The sequence below is a fragment of the Cuculus canorus genome, chromosome 27 (genome assembly GCF_017976375.1).
Source record: "Cuculus canorus isolate bCucCan1 chromosome 27, bCucCan1.pri, whole genome shotgun sequence".
In the NCBI taxonomy this organism is placed as follows: domain Eukaryota; kingdom Metazoa; phylum Chordata; class Aves; order Cuculiformes; family Cuculidae; genus Cuculus; species Cuculus canorus.
The window spans coordinates 5041358-5052700 of record NC_071427.1 but is presented as its reverse complement, the minus strand read 5'-3'; the positions used below and the strand labels follow the sequence as shown (position 1 = coordinate 5052700).

Sequence of the window (11343 nt, the reverse complement as noted above, 5' to 3'; positions counted from 1 at the left end):
TGCAGGTTTTTAGAATTAAATGCTTCAGCACACTTTTTTCCTTCCACCCAAACCCTTATTGTATATATAAATATACATATAATGTATTTAGAGTCCTAAAATTCTAGAATAGTTTGGGTAGAATGTTGCTGTATGCCTTCAAGGCACAGGGATTGCAATGGGATGTCAGTGGCAGGAGGACAACAGCATCTCCAGGGCAAGGAGTCATTGCAGGGACATGGGGCAGACCAAGTGCTGCTTTGTGTTTTGGCTTTTCATTTGACTTGGGTTTTGCCAAGAGCGCAGCTGAGTTTTTTCCCTCCTCCACAATTTCATACAAACTCAACAAGTCATTAAAAACCACCGAAACTCAAATTTCTATGAAAGCGATGGTCTCGTGAGCTGCCGCACAGCACCTGATGCAGGGGCTGAGCTGACACAGCCCGAATCAAAGCCAATCTTAGCAACGCTCCTTTTTCCCTTTCGAGCGGATGGGGAGGGCATGGAAGGTGCTCCTGGAGGACAAGACTCTTCCTGTCCCTGCAGCGCCTGCATCCAGGCAGTGGCACCCTGCTGTTGGCATCTCCTCTTGGCGGTTTTCTGAGAGCTCAACTAGCATTTTTCTGCAGAAAAGCAGTTCTTCAAACTTACTTTATTCTTCGAATCCCCAGTCTGAGCACACACAGAACTCATTGCATCTCATGGGTGGCATTGCCCACCTCCTCAGGCTCTCAGCCTTGTGTGCAGGGTGGGTCTTGGAGAGACACTGGCCCTACAAAAGGGGTTAAACCCCAGCTGGATTTAGAAGTGAGTGGTAAGCGATCTCCTTAGGGCAAGGGCTGCCTTTTCTCTTCAGGTCTTGTTCCCTTCGTGGAGTCGGGGAGGCGTTCCTGGGCTTGGGACTTCTCAATACCACAGAATCACCAGGTTGGAAACGACCCATTGGATCATCGAGTCCAACCATTCCTAACACTCCCTAAACCATGTCCCTCAGCACTTCATCCACAGCACAAGTCAGCACCAATAAAATAGGAAGAATCAGGGCAATCGATCCCACCCGCAGCGGGTAATAAAACAGCGCTCTACACAACAGCACAGCTCCCAAACGCGCGGTGCTCCGAGCGGAGGTGACGGGCTCGCTGCAGGAAACGGCAGGGGATTCTCCAGCCTTTCTGGCTTGGGTCAGATGGGGAATCACAGCCTCTCCCTGGGCTCCAAAACTTCTCTCTCCCTCCAAATTACTCTTGGCTTCTCCGCTCGTGCAGCTGGTAAGGACGTGCTATGAGGCAACCCCTACAGGCACTTTGGGTTTTGAAATGTGCTGCTCAGCGAAGCCAGTTAGTCATTGTCACCCCCCAAAAAAAAAATCCAGGAATAGTATCTTAGAGCCAAAGCGAAGGCTGCCAAGGAATGAATGCCCTTGGGTGGAGATCACTGATTCGGTATTTTTTTATATTAGGCTGGAGAGGTCAGGCCATTCTTTAAAATAAGTCACAGTAAACAACCTGGGTAGCTGAGCCCTTCAAATATCTCATTACTGATGTATTTTAACGTTAAGAGCTTCTATCGTTCAAATCTTGATCAAGGGAAAGATAACCGTGCTGTTTTTGAGCATTTCACTACGCACACGGTGTTTGTGCCAACTGACACAATGATTAAATACGATCCTCTCTTCTCAGAAATGAAGAGAACTGTAACCGCACCGAGCTCTCCGCCGCTGATACGAGATAAAAAGAGGCAAATCGTGTGTGGTTTCTCTCAGACCAAACTTGTGGCGTAGTGCTTCGTGAATGATGCTGTCCAAAAAATAATCTGTTTTGCCCAAAGGTATTTTGTGGGCTGTAAGAGTGTATTTTTTCTACAGAAAATAGAATCATAGAATTGTAGAATAGTTTAGGTTGGAAGAGACCTTAAAGATTATCCAGTTCCAAACCCCCTGCCATGGGCAGGGACACCTCCCACTGGATCAGGGGCTCCAAGGCCCATCCAACCTGGCCTGGAACACCTCCAGGGATGGGGCAGCCACAGCTTCCCTGGGCAACCTGGGCCAGGGCCTCCCCACTCTCATAGGGAAGAAATTCCTCCTTCTGTCCAGTCTAACTCTGCCCCTCTCCAGTTTATCCCCATTGCCCCTCATCCTGTCACCACAAGCCTTTGGGAACAGCCCCTCCTCAGCTTTCCTGGAGCCCCTTCAGGCACTGGAAGCTGCTCTAAGGTCTCCTCGGAGCCTTCTCCTCTCCAGGCTGAACAACCCCAACTCTCTCAGCCTGTCCTCGTACAGGAGGTTCTCCAGCCCTCGGATCATCTTTGTAGCCTCCTCTGGACCCATTCCAACAGCTCCATCTCCTTCTTATGTTGAGGATTCCAGAACTGGACCCAATCCTTCAGATGAGATCTCACAAGAGAGGAATAGAGGGGCAGAAACCCCTCCCTGAAATAGAAGAGGTTCATTTATCCTTTGTACCGTGCTCACTGTTGGCTCTTTTTAGTGCAAATAGAGCTGCAACGCCCCAGCATGGGAATGGGAATTAAGAAGCTCCCAATTCCTTGCCTTCTAATGATGGCTCCAAAAGCCAATCCGGCTTTATAGCAAGCTTCCTTAAAATAAAAATTCACATTCAGGATGTTTTTCCCACCGCTCCCTGCTCCGGATGGTTCTAACTCGCTGCTCCTGCCCAGCAGTGCCACCGCTCAGCCGGGAGACCCGGGCTCAGCTCAGCCCCATCGCTGCAGCCACAGAAAATGAGAAGCAGCTGTTTGTTTCTTTTCAGGAGTATCAGAAAAACAAGAAGCCGTTCCCCTCCCGATGCGGGCCAAAGGCTCCTTCAGCCTTTTCACTTTCAGCCACACTGACAGCAGCATTTCTCTGCCTTTCTCTATGGAGCTTTTCGAGTTTATTCCGTCGTTGCTCTGCAGGCCCGTGGGAATCGGCTGCAGCTGCCCTTCCCCTGTTGTAGAGCAAGATAAAAGCAACGACTGAGCCACCCCAAAAAAACCCCAAAGAGCAAAGAGGTGAAGAATCGCAGCCCCAGACACCTCACCACCCTGAGGGTGCTACAAACACTGTGCTTTGCAGCCTCTCAAAGCCCTGCAGGAGGGATGGTTTGCTAAATCTACAGAGGGTGCCTCATCCTTCTCGTGAGCAAAGTGCAGCCGTGTTTGCATTTCCTTCGTCGAAAGCACTGACACCACACTGGCAACGCCAGTTAACAGCAACTGCTTCTGCCACTCTCCACCAGAACACCAACCTTTGCTCAGCACGGCTTCGTTGCGCCCCGTTACCCAAACTCCAGCAGCTTTATCCCAAACCTTTCAAGCCTGGGTTTGTAGGACACGGGCTGAGTGCAGAGCCCACCTGTGCCAATAACCTCCACCCCAGCGCACGGGCGGTGGGTGGAGAGCAGCACTCCCACCACCAGGAACGAGATCCTGGAGGAAATCCATTGTGACCCACACTGCCGATTCCTCCTATGCCCTGAGGTGGCCCCGTATCTGCAAGATGGTCTTGAAACTTCCTTCTGCGTACAGAGCTTCTGAACAGCTCTGCACTGAAGGCTGTGGCTGATGGGATCCACGTAGAGCACAAGTCAATGGTGCACCATAAAAAGACCCACTGAGAGCGTTCCTTCCGAAATGCACCACAGATACAAGGAAAAGCGGCTCTAATATTTATATTCTCTGTGGGTATGAGGAGAGAGGAGATGGTCAGAGGCCAGGAGATGTGACACCAGATCCTCCACACAAACAGGAAGCCAACAGCTTCTAACCCCAGTGGCAAAGGGTAGGGTAACCGATGTCCTGGAGGGGGAAAGGGGAAATTACCTGGTACTCAGCCCGAAAATGAGGTGGTATTTCCAGCAAAGGGCTGTGGATGTGGATGGAGAAGAAGAAACAAAAGGCTTTTGGTACCAGCTGTCCAAGAAAGCGGGCTGGGAGGTACCATGCACCGTCACCTCTTCCCACGCTGCTGGCTTCCCCCGTGCCCTCGCACGACTGCCACTCTCACCCAGGATTTGTGCAGGAAACGTGGGTGAGAAGTTCTCCGAGAGCAGATGTAATCCTGCCGCAGGCTCCCTCCGAGCGGCGTATTGACTCAGTGCGTGGTGCCCCACGCTCAGCCGGGGACATCCCATGGCACCTGCAGGAAACTCAAACGGAGTGTGGAGGTGTGCGGCTTGCTGCGAGGGCAGGAGCTTCGATGAGCTCAGCAGGGGGAAAAAAAAACCTCTAAGCAGGATTACTAGCTCTGAAATCCTCGACGTAAGGAGATGGAGCTGTTGGAATGGGTCCAGAGGAGGCTACAAGGATGATCGGAGGGCTGGAGAACCTCCTGTACGAGGACAGGCTGAGAGAGTTGGGGTTGTTCAGCCTGGAGAGGAGAAGGCTCCAAGGAGACCTCAGAGCAGCTTCCAGTGCCTGAAGGGGCTCCAGGAAAGCTGAGGAGGGGCTGTTCCCAAAGGCTTGTGGTGACAGGATGAGGGGCAATGGGGATAAACTGGAGAGGGGCAGAGTTAGACTGGACAGAAGGAGGAATTTCTTCCCGATGAGAGTGGGGAGGCCCTGGCCCAGGTTGCCCAGGGAAGCTGTGGCTGCCCCATCCCTGGAGGGGTTCCAGGCCAGGTTGGATGGGGCTTGGAGCCCCTGATCCAGTGGGAGGTGTCCCTGCACATGGCAGGGGTGGCACTGGATGATCTTTAAGGTCCCTTCCAACCCAAACTATTCTATGATTAGAAGTTTTGGAGGCAAAGGACCACGATGGTCCTTTACATGCACAGCACAGAGCCCACTGTGTGCCCACGGACCTGAGCTGCAGCTGCTCCGAGACCGCAGCTTCTGGAGGAGATATTCCCATCTTCACACAAGGAATTCTAAGCTCCCTGCATCACCTCTTCCAGCAGCAAATACCTGCACACACACACACTCTCGCTCTGCTGGAAGCAAACAGTTCTTTCCTAACTTGATGTTGCTCAGTTTTAACTCCCAGCCATCACAGCTGCTGTTTCTTTTCTCTGCTGAATTCATGTTCCTACCCCAATAAAAACAAAACCAAACAAAAAAAAATCTTGTGTTTGCTGCAAAAAAACAATTCACTTCATTAATCCAAACCCCTCTGGCTCTACTGTCACAAAACACCGCTTGGAAAAAAGCAAACTGCTTCAGCTGCTGCCTTGGAGAGCTCGGTTACTCAAACGTTCAAGTCAGGAAGACCAAAGTGTTCTTTCCTCTCCCGGCACCTCCACCGGCGTGTTGCAAGAGTGAGCAAGAGGGAGGAAAAAAAAAAGCTCTTACAATGCTCCATCTATATGCGCTGTGTCAGTCCCATGGAAATAACTCCTGTTGTCATCGGCCCCTGATATTTTTGGTATTTGACACAATACACAGAGAAGTTGGAGGATGTAAGTTTTGCCCAGCAGTCCCGAGTCATCCCAGCACGGCTCTGCCTTGGCCTGGGGGAGGTTCTGGGGCAGCGCTGCCACGGACCGGCATCGGGGAGGGATGCTGCTTCGTGCCAAAAACGTGCTTGCAATGGCTTGGGGGCTTCTTTTGTGCACTAGAATAAAAAGAAAACCAAAATCCTGACCTTCCTCACGGCAGAAGTTGGTTTTATTGACAACAAAACGATCCCTTCGCTCAACTCGAGCAATGAATTTGCTCTACAGCAAGAATTGATCTATGAAGGCAAGAGACGCTCAAGAAAAATTGTAATAAGAGTGGAAGTTGGAAACTTTGGCTCTGCGAATGCTGTGAGAGCAGCGGTGGGTTAGTGCAGCAAAGGCTGCGCAGCTCTGCTTATTCTGAGGGATTAAAATCAACCCCCAGTTATTAGAATTTCTCATTATTGCACTTTTTAGGACAAAATTTGGGCTATCGTCGTGCTGGGGTTTGTTGTTGTAATTTTTCCTTCTCGATAGTTTGGATGAAAACAGTGACAGCAGTTGTGGAAAAAACCACTTCAGCTTTATCCAAAGGTCCAAGTGAGGTTTGCTCTCATCAGCAAAGTGGTGGAGTTCTGTACAGATTATTAATTGCGGTGTTGGCCCCCATCCAGCTCGGCTCTTCACAGCCCCATTTAAATGCTGTTTGTGCTGATCCAACAGCGGCTATGGATGGCACCGGAGTTGTTTGCCATTAACTGCAGGAGGCAGAAGGGCTGCTCCTTTCAACACCCGGCTCATCCAGCGCCCGGAACGCTGCTTATTTCAGAGCCCAAATATAACATTTTAGCATCTAGCGACTGTGAGATTTGCTTGGATGGAGCTCAGAACTGCCCCACAAGCCTGCGAGTGTTTAAGGAAAGCTAAACAAGGCTGCAACGATATGATTTATGGAGTCATCGTTAATTTGCTGAGGGCTTCTTTACAAGCCTTGTATCACTCTGTTAATTACTTTCAATATGTCCATCTGCACTCAAATAATAAAAATATACGTAAGAGCTGTAATGAAAAACCATTCTGAGCCACGCAGGGCAAGAGAAATCATTCATTCTGCAACTATAGCAACTACTAAAATAGCAAAGCACACTGATTTCTGCCATGAACCTGTTCCTAGTGTCCAAAAGACACTGTGTGCCGCGAGCTTTATATACCAGCTCCCAAAATATCCGAGTCCTGATAGGATGAGAAAATACTGTCATGTTCTAGCACCAGGCCAATTGCGGAGCTGCAGTTCCTGTGCTGGTAAAGATGTTTCCTGTTGATAACGCAAAAGGACAACACGGGCTCAGAGCTGCTAATGTTATCTGGGACCCTTGTGACCTCTCGGAAACTTTAACAATTGTAGAGTTCACAACACGTAGAAGCGTTCTGTCTTGTGCTTTTGTTTTAATAAATAAGCAAGAAAGAAAATAAACACTCGTTCGGCAGCCATGCGCCCGCTGTTGGGCAGGGAGTCGTTAGGGGTGGATGGGACGAAGAGGGAAGCTCAGGTCTGTTAGCGAAGGGTTCGACCTCCAGCGTGGGGCAATGAACGAGAAGTGCTTTTCTAAATAAATTCAGCAGAAAGGTGGAATTTTACCCTGTAATATTTTCTATAGTCAACCTGAAACATTTTTCTTTCCAACTTTCTAGACTGGGTATTTTTTTTGTTTGAAAATGAAAGAGCACATTTCATTTCCTCATAGAATCATAGAATAGTTTGAGTCGGAAGGGACCTCAAAGCCCATCCAGTTCCACCCCTGCCATGGGCAGGGACACCTCCCACTGGATCAGGGGCTCCAAGGCCCATCCAACCTGGCCTGGAACCCCTCCAGGGATGGGGCAGCCACAGCTTCCCTGGGCAACCTGGGCCAGGGCCTCATCACTCTCATAGGGAAGAAATTCCTCCTTCTGTCCAGTCTAAATCTGCCCCTCTCCAGTTTACACCCATTGCCCCTCGTCCTGTCACCACAAACCTTTGGGAACAGCCCCTCCTCAGCTTTCCTGGAGCCCCTTCAGGCACTGGAAGCTGCTCTAAGGTCTCCTCAGAGCCTTCTCCTCTCCAGACTGAACAACCCCAACTCTCAGCCTGTCCTCGTACAGGAGGTTCTCCAGCCCTCGGATCATCTTTGTAGCCTCCTCTGGACCTGTTCCAACAGCTCCATTGGTACCCAGCCTGGAGCACAGCATCCCAGGAGCTTTAAGGAAGAACTCCTTAAACGTATGGATTTAGCTTAGTCTGCTTGATCTCCTTAGATATTGTTCTGTCCTTCAAAACCTGTGGTGCAACAGCCACACCGCTTGTGATGGGTGAAGAAAGTCTCCAATGAGGCACAGGATGCTCCTTATGAGGGATGGAAAAGAGATTTTTCTTAACATCATAGAAAAACATCTTTGAAGCCTTATAATGGAACGCTGGGCTTCAATTCTGTGCTCAGGGCGAGTCCTCTCAATGCTGCTGCCCCATCCGCTCCTCACTCCTACCTGCCTGACTGGAAGAGCAGAGAGAAAGCCAGTCAGCGTTTTTCCCTGCTCAATTGTTATTCCTGCTGGCAAGAGAGAGAACTTCTTGCGATGGTTTCCTTTGAGCGATGCTTATTCACAGCAAGCCACAGTGGGAGAGGGTGGGAGGCAGAGTTCATTCATTTTTGTAGCATAACATCGAGCAGATCGTGTTTGGATTTCACGAGATATTTGTTGTTTTACGTTTCTTTGCTTTATATTGGAGAAGGGCCTGCAACAAAACTTTGATCCAAGGTACAAATCCACAGCCAAGGTTTGAACTAAGCCTACAAAACTCTCTCCAGAACGAGCCGCAGCCCAGCACGCTGACTCGGGGAGCATCTTGTTCCTCACATTGCTGATCGTTTTGGTTCAGGCCTGTTTCTGCTTATTTATTTGACCATCAGCCTGCAAATGGACTTGGTTCAGGTTCCAGTCTGTAACAGAATAAACCAGAGTAATTCCACTTACAGCACAACAAAGCGGCATCAGCACCACCAAGGTGAACACGAAGAGATGCTGGCAGCTTGAAGGGGAAGGAAAGCGGGGTCAGAAGGTTAAGCTGGGCGCGATTTCTGATATTAAACTCAAACCCTCCGGTTCCACCAGCCTGCCAGGAGCCACAGAGCAGCGGAGCAGTAGGAAAAGCGGCTTTCGTGTTCCTGCGTGGTGCCACAGATTGTGCAGGGCTATTGATGACCTCAGTTTCAGATGGCTGTTTCACCAAGTTCCTGGGAACTTAGCCCAGAACGTGTCCTAATAAAACAAGAATCCTTCATTTTTCAGGAGAACAAACACAGAACTGAGTTTAGCTACAACTCCTCTCTTGAAAAAAATACCACGGTTTTCTGTTTTGGCACTGGTGTGCATGGACGGAGCCGGACACGCTGCTGCCCAGAGCGATGGTCACGTTGGGAAGAGCCTCCACCCAAGGCAGCCACGACCCACACAGACCCTGCACGGCCAAAGCCAAGGAGACCAATCCCAGCTCCATCCACCAGCCCCAGGAGGGGAAAAAACACAGCAGGACCCAAAGTCTTTTAAGTAACGCGCTAATAACAAAGTGAAGTAACTACAAAAGGGAACCTCCTGCATCTGACTGCAGCGAGAGACGTGACCAACTCTGCTTTCACAAATGCTGAGTCAAGACAACATGCCGTAACGACGAGAGAAACAAGTTTTATCTGTGCAGAGGGAGGGCACGACTTGTCAAACACTCTGGATTGCATAAAATTCAGTGGAAAAAGGGGGTTACGATCATTTGTGATTTCATCACAACTTCTCCGGTAGCATAAATGCAGTGTTAATTACCATAGCAATTAAGATTATTCATGTTGTCCCTTAGCTTCGCTCTCTCACGCTGCTTCCTGCAAGGCCATCAGCTGCTGTGGTACCAGCGCTGCCCGAGGCGCAAACAGCAGTGGGTGTCACCCACAAAAGGGAGAAAGAAAACCAACACTGAACGAATTGCAACACATTTGGCACAAGATAAAGACAAAGGTGCCAGGGAGCCTGCTTCTTCTCACAGAATATGAAGTCAGAAATAAACAGGTGCAATCTCTGAGCTGCTATGGCTACAGTCTCCCCATCTCTCCCCGCATAAGGATGTTTTATGAACAGAACAAGTTCAGATTGGAGTCGGGAAGCAGATCCAGGCAGAGCAAACAGCATCTAGGCAGAAAAGACAGCAGCAGGGAAGGAAGAGTAGAAACACGCAGAAGAAAGCCAACAAAACAAGCTGCCCAGCTGGAAGCAGAGGGGGACGAAGCTTTACTGAGGCTCCCGTTTGACTTGACTGAGAGGTTGGTTCTAATGCCTTCCCCTGACACAAAGCCAGTTTTCTCTAGAGGTAATCCCATGTGTGGGAAAAACGCTCTCTCTCATAGGTTGTACTAAACAGAAGCCTTCAGACCACCAGTGGAGCCTTAATTCGTGACCCAGCAACGTCCAACACCAGAAACACACAACCCTGCGGAGCTGCTGCTGCGGCACTGCCGAGCGGCGCAACCCTACACGCGACTGATGCCCTCGTTGCGTGTCACAGCGTGGCCGTTATCAGCCACACGAGAGTAACAGAAATGAGAACGGGGGAGAAAACTATCCAACCAAGTCAGGGAGTTACTGAACTCCAAAAATCACTGTATAAGCAAAAAAAACCATAAATTAATTGTAGTTTTCTATGTCTTCAGAGAACACCGCGGCACTGGAACAGCTGTGCTTTAAATCAGAAACATCTTGCAGGGGTGTCTGCCTCTCGGAGCATCCCTGGGCAGCATCCAGCGTGCAGGGAATGCCATCTGCTGGTGGAACGGGCCACGCAGGGGACAACCAAAGGGCACCGAGCTGTTGCAATCCCTCATTCTGAGAAAGCCCAGGTGCCAGACACCCCAAAAGCCCAATTCCCTGTTTACAGGGAGTAAACCCCAGGTACAGCTCGCTCATCAGTTTGCAATTAAATAATACACAGATGAGGTTCCAGTTTTGCACGCCCAGGGCAGGGAGAGGAGGAACGCTTCCTGCTGCTGAAGTATTCCAAGCCAGCAGTTGTGTGAGGGATAGAGCGAGGCAAACACAACAAAGCTTGTGGAGAAAAAATAACCAGCTTCCCAGCTTATCCCAAACCCAAGACTGTGGAGAACATTTAACCATTGTTCCCAACGCTAAGCCAGCAGCGAGGCTTTCAGAGCCATCCAACAAGCTCACTTTTTAAAGTTCCAAATTCCAGGTACCAGCTCTTGAAACCACATCGTGCTGAAAGCAAAAAGAGAGCTTACTGCTTATTTGAATTATGTAAATTGTTTTTCTGAAGTATGGTTATATCAGGCACTTACCTGTAACACCGTGGCAGACCATCAAATTTACATTTTCCACATCAGGCAGAGGGCAGAAGCCACCAAGAAAAGAACGACTCAGCAGTTGCCCGAAGAAAAACCTTATTAAAAAAAGAAATTACTCCTTGAACAAGAGCAAGTATTGCATCGCTCAGCCTCTGCCTTCGTGCCTGTGCAAGCACACATGGACCCTCCATTTCAGCCACGAACGGATGAGGAGATGGGGTTTTTTTGCTTTCAGAAATAGAGGGTGTTAATGAGCACTAATTCTATGGTGCATGGGCAAATTTTGCGGAGAACAATAAAAAAGCCAAGATTTTGTCAGTATTTGGTAAACAAATCAAGAATCCCAATACTTTCAGCTTTTATGAAGTTCAGTTTCACCTATCCAGGCCGCAGAACAATCGAGGGTTCGCTGAGATGAGCAGCTTACACCTTGCTGTAGATCAAATGGTACAAAGAGCAAGCGAAGTGCAACTGATTCAGCGGACTTTTTGCCTTTTATTACTCGCTGGACAAGCACGGCTGACGCACCAGCATCAAACAGTCAAAGTGCAACAAAACGGGAGAAAAACACTGTTCCGGTCCACAGGAGACAACCTTCAACAGGAAAATCG

At 49.4% G+C, this 11343-nt stretch overlaps 1 protein-coding gene across 1 annotated transcript in view; it reads left to right on the top strand.

Annotated features, from left to right (window-relative positions):
• Positions 1-11343, top strand: part of CIB3 (calcium and integrin binding family member 3) — a gene marked incomplete at its 5' end in the record, with an annotated part of 53067 nt that overhangs the window by 25310 nt on the left and 16414 nt on the right. The window lies entirely within an intron of this gene.